Source organism: Hipposideros armiger, unplaced genomic scaffold (assembly GCF_001890085.2).
Source record: "Hipposideros armiger isolate ML-2016 unplaced genomic scaffold, ASM189008v1 scaffold_104, whole genome shotgun sequence".
NCBI classification, from domain to species: Eukaryota; Metazoa; Chordata; class Mammalia; order Chiroptera; family Hipposideridae; genus Hipposideros; species Hipposideros armiger.
In genome coordinates, this window is record NW_017731454.1 from 987,185 (window position 1) to 1,000,941 (window position 13,757).

Genomic DNA, 13,757 nt, shown 5'->3' on the forward strand with positions numbered 1-13,757 from the left:
CTGACGAAGGTGCCGTGAGCTGGGGCGCCTCCAGCCATTGCGAGAACGCGCCAGGCCCTCCCACCACCCACCCCAGCGACTAGGTGAGGGACCGTCCACCCATGGAGTCAGGGCTTCGCTTGGACTTGGCCACTTGCTTTTTTATCTGGTAGCAGCGGTTCGGTTGATTTACATTTGCTAAACAGTCAATTGTAGCCTAAAGCTCACTGTCGGTCTTTCTGACTCGCTTTGATACCATCACCGCCCCCCCTCCCCCCAGCAAAAGTCTCATCAGCTCTCCTCCCCTCCCCACCCCCCGCCCCCACTAATGACCCTGCTCCTCACTGCGAGATTCAAAACTTGATGTTTGAACCTGATTGTATCCGGCGTGGTCCCTGGCGTCTTAAGTGTCACAATCATTTTCCATTTCCTAGGGGACTACAAGGACTTGTTATAATCTTTTGGGTGGGGGTGATAGGGGGAGCAGATCTTTGGTCGCGATTTGTTGGTAGAAGAGCATTGACCTCCCTGAGCATATGACAAAAAGAACGTTAAGCTGCTTCTCCCTCTGGTAACCTATCCAAGGTGTGACCTCCAAAATTCAATTTTCTTTGTGGGAGGTTAGGGAGTTTAGATTCTCCAGGGGGAAGCTTATTTCTTGTTAAATTGACTTATGGTGACATATACTCCGTTCTGCTCTGCTCTGGCTAGCCATTGCAGATGCCATGATATTATTAGAGCAATTCCCTTAAAGCCATTACATTTTCTTCTCAGTGAGAGGACTCAAGGTAGCTGCTTAAATTTTTGGATCTGCACCTTATTTCTCTAGAAGACATTAATCGTTACTGTATATGTGCTCACGTGTACCAAGTTTGCAAAAGATATTTGTGCAGCCGTCCATGAAACGGCTTAATGCACATTTATGTTAAAACCATTTAAATGTAAAACATCTATCTGTTTTCAATTTTAGTTTCCACCTTGACCAAAGGCACCAGACTGAAACAGGAGTTAAAAGAGCTTTTCTTGTTTAAACAGAGGTTTTACAGAACTCTAGTTGGTAGAGCACACAGAAAGCTTTCTGAGCTTGCAGGCACACAAAGGCTGTTAAAAACTGTGAATTGGTTCCTTGGATTGAAAATATCAGAAATGCTTCCAGACAAAAAAAGGTAGCTATGATTCATGGGTCTATATTTTGAAGCTGCTGTGACAGCCTTTGTAAAATGAATGTTTGTACCACAGAATGTATAAATGGGCTGATTACAGGCAAATAATGCCAAGTAAAACACCTTATCATGTATTGCATCATGCTGTACAGCTTACATGGCACATTGAGATCTGCTATTATGGTGTCTGTGAGGAAGTCATTTTTCCCTCCCCTATTTTACAGGTAGAACAACTGAAGCTCTCAGAGATTAAGTGACTTTTCCAAGGTGAATAGCAGAGTTCCAGTCAAGTTTTTTCCCCCCAATTTCTTCCTTCCCTTGCTCCCTCCTGCCTCCCTTCCTTCCTTCATGCTGGGCTACACTTTTGGTGTTTTTCTACTTCTAATTTCTGCATTTCTTTTTACTATTCAACCCATGGATTCGCGAGCATTATGTACTGTTCCCAAAAGGCTTTGCTCTCAGCTAAATATCACTTAGCTCCCACTAAGGAAGGGGCTGATAAAGATTCAAGGAGAAAGCTAATTATGGTTTTAAGGAACTACCCTTCTCAAAGGGTATATTATCTTTATTAATGAGTGGTTAAATATACAAGTAATCAAAACCCTAAAGAATGCTGTACTCATGGTAATGTTTCAGGAAAATCAAGTGACTAGAAGTGGCTGAGATGTTTGAGACATATGTAAGTCTTCCACTTTATAAGCAGACTTCTCATAAACTCTATAGACAATTATAAGGAAGAACTAATAAATGATTATTTTATTAGTGCCATTCTTATTTTAAAAAGAAATGACAAAACAGAACTACTTAAACAACTTTGGAAACCACACTTACTTATTAAAAGTCCTGAAATCCTCATTAACTAGTGCACAAATGCAACAGAAGACATTGCTTAAAGAGAAATTATGTTTTAACTTGCATTGCTGATGAGGAGCTTACAGACGTCTGCCTAGCTAATTAGTGCCCCTCTTATCCCCAAGGGGTATATTTCAAGACCCCCAGGAGATTCCTGAAACCACAGATAGTACTGAACCCTATATATACTATGTTATTTCCTATACATACATATCTACAATAAATTTTAATTTATAAATTAGGCAGAGTAAGAGATTAATGACAATAACTAATAAAATAGAACAATTTTAACAATATATTGTAGTACAAGTTATGTGAATGGCTTTGGGGCCATTATTAAGTAAAATAAGGGTTACTTGAATACAAGTACTGCAACATAGAGACAGTCGATTGATCTAATAATCCAGCTGACTAGTTGACCAATGAGCGAGGAGCTTATACAGCATTGGTACGCTAGACAAAGGGATGATTCATGTGCTGGGTGGGACAGAGTAAGACATCCAGAGATTTCATCATGCTACTCAGAATGGTGTGCAATTTAAAACTTAGGAATCACTTATGGAATTTTCCACTTAACATTTTCAAACTGTGGTTGACTGTGGATAACTGAAACCAAGAAAAGAGATACCGTGGATAAGGGGGAGAACCGTATTTATTAAAAACCCATCATTTGCACATTTTTCTTAGAAAATTATTATTCGCAATATTTATTTATGATATTGCATATCATTTATTAAGATGAATAACATTAATTTTGTTTGCATTAATGTAGGTAATTTATTACTAGTAATAAGTCCTGGTTAAGTATGTGGGCTTTGGGTTCAAGCCCTGACTTCACGTATACTAACTGTGGGACTTCAGAAAGTGATATAACCTCTCTGTGTTTCAGCTTCCTTTATGTGTAAAGCATGAATAGTAATGGCACTTGCCTCATGTAGATTTTCAGTTTATCTATGCAGCAACATTTAGTGGGCACCTACTATGTTCTAGCACTGCTCTAGGTGCTACGGATACATAGACAATGTAAAAGAGAATTCAGTGCAGATATGTAAGGGGAAAAAATTGAAAAAATTATTTCAACATCAAATTACCCATAAGAAAGTGGGAAGTATATTAATTTCCTTATAGGAACTTATAATAAGAAAAACAAAGGTCTTGTATTTAAGCTCTTTGAAAACACTAAATACAGAGGGAAGAAATAAAGGAAAGAAGAAGAATGCTTACATACATGTAATGAAAAAGGAATATTTGAAGGGTCAGGTTATTAAATTGAGCTCATGAAGGGCGACAGATCTCAGGTACACTAAAAATGAGAGCCAAAAATGAACTTGAAAAAAAATCCTTCCAATGGTTTCCCAAAACAATAATGAAAGAATCTTATTAATAAATACTGTGGCGTGAAAATTGCGGAAGCACTTGGCTTACATCATACCAAACATATACTCAGAGATAAAAAGAAATATATACATATCCAGTGTACATGAATGAATTCTCTGCTTCTGCATTTGTAATATTCTGCTGTGTAATATTTCTACACCAGACTTTCTCAAGCAGTAAACACATTGGAGGTAATAGATTAGGAATTGGCAAGTGCTCAGGATATTCCAGACCTAATCAACAGACTAGATGCAGATAAATCACCAAGACTAGATGGCCATCACCCAAGTATGTTGAAGAAATTTAGTATGTAAGTGACGGTTCCCTGGGGGCATAGGCTGGCATCCTTGGTGGGAGCCTGTTAGGGGAAGGGTTTCATGGAGGACCCAGGAGCTATCAAGCCAGATCCACATCCCAGTGGACATCTGGGAGATCAGTATTCAAAACAAGCACAGATTATAGCAAATGCAACTTATTTTGTAGAAGAGGGGTGGGAATAATGTATAAGAGTTAAAGGAGGAAGTATGTTTGTGGCTACAGAAAATGTGATATTTTTAAACTTTCAAAAAACCTGACCACATTTCAAATCCCAGTTTTTTTTTCCCTATTTGGGACCTTTTTGTTTGGCAAAAAAAGAAGAAACAAAGAGTGGAGATAAATAGACACTTCTCTGGTGGACAAATAGGCTCTTCCAGGAAGTACTGGGTTGTCGGAAAAGTCATGACATATTTTTTCTATGTTTTTCACTGCAAAAATGCGTCATGACTTTTCTGACAACCCAATAGTTTGGGAGTGATTTTATTTAATTTTATAAATTTTTTACAGGTGGTATGTAGTTCTTATGTATAAGTGAAAACCAAGCCGATAAAGTGGAACCATAGGAATAACTTAAAAGACAACCTAAATGGGAAGAAAAATAATAGAAGATTAAAGTCAAAATGGAAGGTTGAAGATAAGTGTCCTGGGAAAAGCAATGCCAAGCACTTTTATAGGAGATTGTTTTAAATTCTGTTCTCATCATCAGTCATCATAGCTGGATAATATTCTGTCTACTCTTTTAAAAAAAGTATGTCCACCAAGTTAAAGTCAATATTCAGGAAAGAGTAGGACATAAAATTCTATATTAGTGTGATACCATTTTTAAAAATGCATAGTTGAGTAAGTGTATATAAATCCTCTCTACTTATCTGTTCATCTATATAGAAAGGAATGTGTCAACATATTAACAGTGAGTATCTCTAGGTGTGATGGGCTTGCAAATATTTTTGTTGTCTTTTTTTACTACAGTATTTTTCAAATTTTCTACAATAAACATGTATTGCTTCTATAAGACAAAGTGTTATGAAAATAAGATGTAGTATTAGAACCTCAGATTTCATATAGTCTATAAGAAAAGTTCATTTGATTATCATTCCTATGTCTTCTGCAAATCTGTAGTTGAAAATTTTGCCTGTGTTTCCCCCCAGATTCCCTGTTTATAAAAGCCATCATGTTTAAATTAAAAAAAAATTTTTTTTGTATTTGGTTAGGTAAAAGTGTGCGTTCCTTAGGAAGTGAGAGCTGAGAAATCGCAACGGGTTCCATTTTTACCATTTTTGCCATTTTTGCCTGTTAGGATCTGAAGAGCCAAGCTAATGGAAGCATTATTGAGTCACTTCTAGTGTGTAAGCCCTGTGAGGTCAGGGGCCGAGTCTTTTTCTTTACTTTCTAACTCCACAATGCTTGCCTTGGGGCCTGGCACATAACAGTCTCCTAAGACATACTGTTGAATGTTTTAGATTAAATGAAAGGGCTGAAAGCTTGCATAGACCCACAGAGATCTAAAATAAGAAGAGATCCAAGGGCCCATTTTATCCTCTGAAGTGCTATGGTTCACTCAAGTCTTAATTTAATTGTGATCTGTAAGTCGTCCTGACATTCCTTGTACCTCATAACTCCTGGGCCTCAAAAATGTTTTTTGTTGATCGTCTAAGATCCTCTGACTTATTCTCGAGTTTGATCCAGGTGCTGCCACTTGGCTTCCATCTTTTGTATTTGTTTTGTTCTTGTGTTTTTGGCCTGGAGTTTTGTTTCTTTTCTTGGCTTTGGACTTTACTTTTCGCTCAGGTCTGGGCTTGGGTTCACCACCTTCCTTCCCGCTTTGGACCCCAGCGCATATGATCCCAGAGAGCTCTGGCCCATCCTGATAAGCTAGAATCTTTGCAAGATAGAAATATGTATCACAGATGATTAAATGTTAACAATTGAATATTAACACTCGATCCCTGGAAGAAACCTGGGAGTCCATGTATATTGTTCTTCAACATCAGCTTAATAAGGTGCTATGGACAAAATATGCAATAATATTACCTGGTATGGTCAGAAATACTCTTAGCAGAAGAACAGATGATTTTTATCATATTATATAAAACCTGGTATGTATGTTACTGTATGCAAGTCTTACTGTCATTCCTCAAATAAGACAGACATGAAGGAACTGGATAAGAGCATTCAAATGATTAAGTCAATGCCCAGAATTGTGAATGAGGACTTGGGGGAGGTGACTATTATCTGATAACATTGTATAAAGAAAAGAACTCTGGCTTGGAAAAATAAGGCTCATGGGATAGGACCCTTGTCTATACATTATGAAGGTTACTGCTGTCTTCTTAGAGTCAACTAGTCTGACTCCAAGACTACCATTGGTACCAGTATAACCAGAGGCTATAGGATAGGAACCACTGCTTACCATCAGGCATTTCTTTGTGGGAGTCCTTAGCAGTCCTGGCAGTCCATGTAGCACAACTCAGGTGTGAGGAGATGAGATCCTCTTTGGACAGGTGTGGGAACCATCCTGGCTTAGAAGCCTCATGCCCCAGAATTCCTCTTGTAACAGCTCTATAGACAAAAGCTCCCCAAATCCTGTAAGCTATGTGCCCCATTTCCAGAATCAGAGATGCCCCAAGTATGATGTCTTCATCATGTAATTTTAGTTTTCTCTGTCTACCCATTAGGGGTCAGAGTTATAATTGGTGACTAGGTACCATACTAATTATCTAGGTGACATTGTTACCCTTATAGGGTTGCTACAAAAGAAGAGCTGGACAGACAGAAGTCAAATGTTTATGCACACAGTTACAAATAGAGTAAACTTGGATTATTTTTCATGAAACTAAAAAAACTGGAGCACATCTGTTGATACTTGAAAGCAAGGGATTTTAGACAGAAATCTATACATTCAAAGACTCATATACTACCCTTTCTCCTGTCCTGCACTCCCACCTTTTCATCCTTATTTCCTCTCTTTTGACAAGATGGGATACAAGCTAAACTTAAAAGTAGGTTCAAAAATCGTCTTGGTGTTTGCATGAATGAGCACACCTAATGGGTTGTTAGGCGAAATGAGTGTTGGGTGTGAAATCTTCATCTGTTGATAGATCTTTCAAAAGCCATAGATGTAAGAATTTATAAACCTAGGATTATCATACCTCTGCCTTCTTTTTTGAAATCATGATTGTTACTTGAATTATCAAAAAAAAATATCTTCAAGCATTCTAAATGATGAAATAACAATACTGTTAACGTGCCTTGAGTGGTAGGATTTTGGGTGAACACTTTCAAAATATATTTCTTAATGTTTTTATGTCCTAAAAAGCAGCAGAAATAAAGATTGGATTCTTCTCATCTCATTTTTTTCCAGTATCAAATAGTATAATAAATTAGCAAATATATACATTATTTAAGTTTCCATCAAGACATTTAGAAATACTAGTTCCTTTATGCCATTAAAGCAATTTAGATAATGTATACCCTTACTTGCACTTATAATAGCATTTATTGCCTTCTACTTTTTATTTGTATGGGTTTTCATCTATAGAACTCCCTGCTTGTGAGGGATTATGTTAATTTTTTATTGGCAGAGAGGCAGTACAGGGTAAAGGTTAGAGACCTGAGATCCTTTGTGTTGAATTTTGGCCCCATCCGTTGCCAGCTGTGTGACCTTGGAAAACTTATTTAGTTTCCTCTATTTTAACTGGTTACCATTAACTAGCTGGCTGACCTTTAGCAAATTAGTCACCCACTGTCTGGGCTTCATTTGCTTGAACTATAAAATCAAGAGGCGGCACTAATTAAACTTTAAATTCTCAGATGAATAGGAACCAACATATATTTTTTGACATTTAAAACTACCCGTTAAGGCTGATCCTATAAAATAGTTTTGAGCAATGGAAAGTATGACATTATATTGTTATTTAGACCAAACTAAGCTAAACAGACTGAGTTCTTGGCTTCTAAGAGCATGAGGTCTATAATAAATAATTTAAAAGATTTAGCACTTCTCCCTTGAATTTGTTCTCTTCTTGCTATGCTGTTCTTTGATTTGATTCTCCATGCAGAATATGTTTAATTTCTTAGATTTTTTCCATCTTGAAGATACAAAATTTATTTTCAAGTGTTCTAAAAATATTATTCCTTAAAAATACTGAATTTAATAGAAACCGTATTCTGCATTTATGTAGTGTCTTTCCGTAGACAGTCAAATGAATAGTATTAGAAGTGCATGGTTTTTTTTTTAATGTGTAACTTCACAGAAGAATTTTCTTTTATGGAATTCTTTTAATTCATATTCCCAGTTACCCAACCAAATGAATTCACAGACATTTTTGCAGCAATTCTGATTTGCTCTTGGTCAGATGTGTCCTTGGCCAGGGCTGTCCTTCCATTTATTATTTCTTAAGTGACAATCTTTTTTATTCTTCAAGGCCTAGTTCAAATGCAATTTCCCCATAGAAGCTTTTCCCCGATTTCCCTATTAAATTTTACTCTTACTTATATGTGTATTTTGTACTGACATGTTTTTTAAATAATAGTCTACCTTATTATTTACATCATGTCTTATTTCTCTTGAATGTTACCATGAGCATGTTGTCCTCAATAAATACATTGAATAGAATGACAACATTCATAGAGAAAAAGCTGTAAAGATTGAGGGGGGGGAATCACAAAAGACTGACTGAGATGAGAGGAATAGCTTTTGTATTTTATGACCACTGCTACCTAATTTGAGTCTCTGGATGTCCACGAAAAACAAACAAGTGCTACAAAAAGTGACCGTTCTCCTCAGAGACTCTTCCCTGCTTTTGTTTCCTAGGAATACCTTCCAGGTAAGCTGTTCATCACCATGACCTAGGACTTGGGAAAGTTAGGAATGCCATCTTCACATGTGGAAATGAAAAGCTGGCTGCTTCATACTTTTATACTGAGCTGTACTGTGCTTTTAAAAGTGTATAGATAATTTCTATTAAACAAAAAACAGAAAAGTTCAAGGAAGAAAATAAGCATTCCCCTTCCCATCACCCAGATTTAATATTTTCTATGTAGTTGCTTACTACCTTAATAGTATTCTTTTCCTCTGGGTTACATGGTGGCTACCTAGCTAGGTATACGAGTATAGCGTATGTTCAGTGTGTTTGATCCTTATTCTAATAGAATAAAATATTAATAGAGGACAGTATATCAAACTTGGTATATATAGGTGAAGATATACAAAGTCCTTCTAAGCTATTGTAAAACTCTTTCATGAACTGCCTCATAGAAGAGAATAACACATATAGTTAGGGCTGGCACTTTTTAAACAGAGCTACACAAGACTAGATCTGTTTAATCTCTAATAGCCAATGTTCTTCTTCCTGCTTCATTGTCATAGATTGGAATCACAGCCAGTTGACTTCAAATGTTGTTTTAAGGAGCGGAGCACCAGGTGAGATGTGGTTGGCTCAGCATCAACTCCACCCAATTCTGAGAAACAACTCAGGGTTCAGCTACTGTTGCCAGTGTTGTTATTCTTTGGTGTAGGCAAGCCAGACAAGTAGAAATCAACAGGATGCAAAGGATATTTTTCCCACCAAAGCTATTCAGAGGCTCAACTTACTAAATGAAGGGCAGTACACATCATATAATAGCATTTTAAAGGTACTTTTGTAGCTTTTGTAATGGTATTTTTTTTCTTGGCTTGGGAACTGTAGAAGAGAGACCTTTGCTGGAAGGGGTAATTTTCAGCTAGGCCATGAAAACTGAAGACATGTGGGGTGCTAGAGCACCCAGAAGACATTGCAGACCGGCAGGTAAACTCATTTCATACAGCTCCTGGGCAGCTCTGACATTGCATGAGGGTTTCAGATTCCTCCAGGAGGAGCAGTGTTCTGAGTAATGTTGAACATGGAAAATGGAAAGGAAGAGAGTAAGGAAAGCTAAAGGACTTTCAGTAAGGAGAAGGCACTGCTTTATAATTGGTTTAAGAAAACTTTCTGAACTTGTCTCATTGTGATCTTATCTGGAGAATCACTAAAATAAACAGAAGTAAATTTGAGAAGAACCACAGAGCTCTATCTGCCTTAAATTATCAGCTGTGTTCCTGCCATGGCCTCCATTAAAGCCACTCCCTTGGTAAGTCATTGTCTCAGCTTTAGAGTCTGAAGAATCACTGTTAAAAGGCTTCCCAGAGGGGAAGGACATGCTTGCTGATGAAAGAGTCCAAGTTGGTTAGCAGCCACATGTTGGTCAAGTAGGCAAGTAAACGTTGAAGGGATATAAGCATCCAAGAGGACTGAGATAGAGAAGCAGAAGAGGCAACTATGTTGCTGTGAAGTGTGGGTGGAATGCAAAGATGTTGGGATCTTTGCTTTTTTTTCTTCCCACTTTTAATCTAAACTCTCATCATGCTATTTGCCGAATTATCAACCACTAATTAATTACCGGGCTTTGACCAAGCCAGTTGACTTCTCTGAATGTGAGTTTTCTTATAAAAAAATTGTCACAAGATCAGCATTTCTAGAGCAGGATCTGCGAGAAGAGACACTGTTCTGTGGGATGTGGAAGGGAAAAAAAAAGGATGATCATCAAATATGTTTGGGAAACAATGGGTTAAATAATGTTTTTTAATTGCAAGACTTTTCAGCACTATTCAGTGAATCCCCAAACCTGTTTGAGGATGGAACCCATTTTGAAGGCTCATCTGGAGGGTCAGGTGTCCTGTGCAAAACCAAATATTGGACTCGCTGATGTCTGAGGTCCTTCTGGGTTTTGAGTTCTATGAATCTACAACTAGACGGTTCACCTTTCTTCCTGTATCTTTTCCAGCTAGCCCCTTGCCGCTTATCTAGGAGAGTTTTTGTGTTGCATATAAACCTTTTGATCAAAAATGTGCTCGGTTAGAAAATTCCTGCAACTACTTTAAGGGAAGAGCATATAGGGGTAGTGCAAACCTGCAAGCTATGCATTTTCCCCTTTACTTTTATATTTAGACTACATAAAGTCACAGACAGCCAAACACAGATAACGAGTTCCTCAAACACACACACACACACACACACACACACACACACACATTGAAACATTAATAGAGGGGGTAATATTTCAGAAAAGAACAATCTATGAAAGACCCAGATTTTATTCTGACAGGAATTTCTGAGCAAAGCAGTGCGATTAATCACAGAGCTGTGACACAAAGATGAAAAGACGAATACTGAATGTATACGAAATGTGTACTGTGCTTCCCTTCATCTCCAGGATTACAGAAGATGTTTATCACATCTCACCCGAACAATATTAATCTTGGATTTTCTGTTTGGCTCCTGCCCGATTCATCCTTTTACTCGATGAGGAGCTGGTAAAAGCTGGGGTGTTCTGGGGAGGAAGCGGAGGCGTGTATAGATGTCGGGGCACTGCATGGGGAGGCCTGGACTGCATCTCATACTGAAATAGCTCAACTTCCAAGGTCATTAGGGTGGGGGAATACGGGGTGGTCATGTGTAATCTCTTGGGTTATAAAGAAAGAGTAGGGATTCACGCTGGCTGTTTTTCATATTGTGATCGTTGCACTTTGTGAATTCTTTAAAATTAGAGTAATCTGAATCTCTATAGGCAACCTGTAGGGATTCTATAATAGACAATTTACAGCAGGTTATGAGTTGGGTTTCCTTCATATGTGTTTAAGAAATAATTTATTAGGTAACCTTAGGATACAGAAGCCCAAATCAGATACTAATTTCCCTTCATAATTAAATTTACGTGTTGCTCTATTTCTAAGGTTTGGTTGTCTATCCTCCACTCTTATTTAAAAAATGTTAAGGACCTTTGTCCAAAGTTCTGTTATTTGAATTCGAGCTTATCTCTGATGAGACATAAATATTCTTATTTAGTTTTTATTGTCTTGTTAAAAAAAATGGAATTAGTTGTATATATTTAATTATATTTTTAAACTCTAAATTGAATTTTGAAATTTGGTGAACAGTTGATAATTATTTTTTTCCAAGTGATAAAAGACATAATGTTGGCTTGATTCAGACAGAGGGCTCGTGGCTCCTCACCGCCTTGAGTTATCTCGGCAAGGGTTCCAAACCGTGCCATGCTCCAGGTTTGGAATTCAGCTCTCTCATTTTTAGAGGCCACCTTTTCTGTTTCCTTAAACATAAGGGCAGTGCATTAGTTCGTCACTCATAGCAAGCCCTGGTACAGAGTAGATACTCAGTAGATATTTGATAAGCAGATACTCTCCCCACCCAATCAGTTTGCTGAATTAATGAAAGGATTAGTTATTGAGCAGTGCTTCCTACAATTGTCACCACTGTCTTGCCAGTGATATAACCACTACCTGACATACAACACTATTTTTAGCAATTAAAGAGTTTTTATAACCCACAAACATGACATTAATTAGCATTCCATGTTGATTTTCCTGTTTTTATAAAGATACCCAGACAAAAGAATTCTACTTAGAAATTTTTATACATATTTCACAAAACAGAAAAGATGTGTCCATGCAGTTGGTTATGTAGTGTAGCAGCTCGGAGAGCTTTGGAAGAGAACCGAGTCCTTCCATGTGGGAATGAGATGCTCTCTATGGGGGCTCAGTGCCGTAAAACCACTGTGGAGGGTTTGTTTTGGCGTGTTACAGTGTTCCTCCTTTGGAATGCTCAATGATTTATGGGTGAAGGAATTCCATAATGGTTTCTACATAACCTTTTCCTATGAAAAAGATTATAGTTTGCATTTGGTCTGTACTTGACTTTAGAGGTTTGATAGGCAATGCCCTGGATGGGTAGAACACTTGCGTCTTCTCAGCCATGTTTCAGACTCATTGACTAGTGAGTCTTCCTTGTCACAAAGACTGTTTGGGAGCTGACAGTGTATCCACTCTTGGTTTTGCAACCGGGGAGGGGAAAGACTCCCCCCTTTCTCTGTTACATTCTCCCTGACTTTCATAACTCCCTAACAATTTGCCAAGGTCATTACCAACATTCCCACTTGGCAAAGTGGAGTTGATTTATTAAAAGCACTTGTCCATTTTAATAACCAGCCTATTGGCACAAGAACCCAAATGACTTGTTTTGCGGCTTGGCATTGACGTTCATTTTATTTGCTGTAATTTACCCAACACGTGACAGTATTGAAGTTTCCATTCCCATCCTTTTTGGGTATGTATTTATGTCATTTTTGGGGGGCATCACTTAAGAAACTGTCTCTGATTGGTGATTTTGAGAATTGTTCATACTTGAATAGAGATTATGAGCTTAAGTTTAAATAGCTTTGAGATGTTTTAAAAATAGTTACATCTTTTAATATGGTATCAACACTACATTTAACATGTCTCACAATTTGAATGACATAATACTGGTATTTTATATTTGCCAATGCAAACATAACAATCAGGCACCAAGTACTTTTTTCTGGTTCCTACCCAGGGATATAAAAAGGAAGGGTAAGATATGGCAACTGTCCTTATTGAACTTGGAATTGGCTTCCCTTTGCCTCTTTCTTTAAATATTTAAGGACCAAGTTGTGCCAATCATAGTTCTAGGTGGATACAAATTAGTGAATGAAACCAAGGCAAAAATCTCTGGGCATAAAGCAGTGAATAAGGCTCACAAAAAGCCCCGCCCTCATAGAGTTTACATTCTAGAGGGGTAGAGGCAGAAAATAAGGAAATAAGAAAATATGTAGTATGTTAGATGGTGATAAATGCTACGGAGAAACTGAAGTGGGAAAGAGAGAGAGGGATTATCAGAGGTGGGTGAGAGGCAGTTGGTCACTTTAAATATGTTGGTCATAGAAGACCACACTGTGAAGGTGTCACATGAGGACCTGGACCAGGTGAGGGAGGGAGCCATGGGGACCTCTGCAGGAAGAGCCTTGCAGGCAGAAATGCAAAGTTGCTGCAATGGCATCATGTCCCCAATGCTTTCAATTCTCGGTGGCAGGAATGGAGTAAGCCAGGGGGAGAGTCATAAAAGGTCAAAGTCATAAAGAGGCACACCATCCATCACACCAGGCCTTAGAGGTTATTGCAAAGATATTGGCCTTCTTCTCTCTCTCTCTCTCTCTCTCTCTCTCTCTCTCTCTCTCTCT

General features: G+C 38.0%; 1 protein-coding gene across 1 annotated transcript in view; it reads left to right on the forward strand.

The window, feature by feature from the left end:
* Nucleotides 1-13,757, forward strand: part of LYPD6 (LY6/PLAUR domain containing 6) — a 128,048-nt gene that overhangs the window by 660 nt on the left and 113,631 nt on the right. The gene's annotated exons all lie outside the window — the stretch shown is intronic.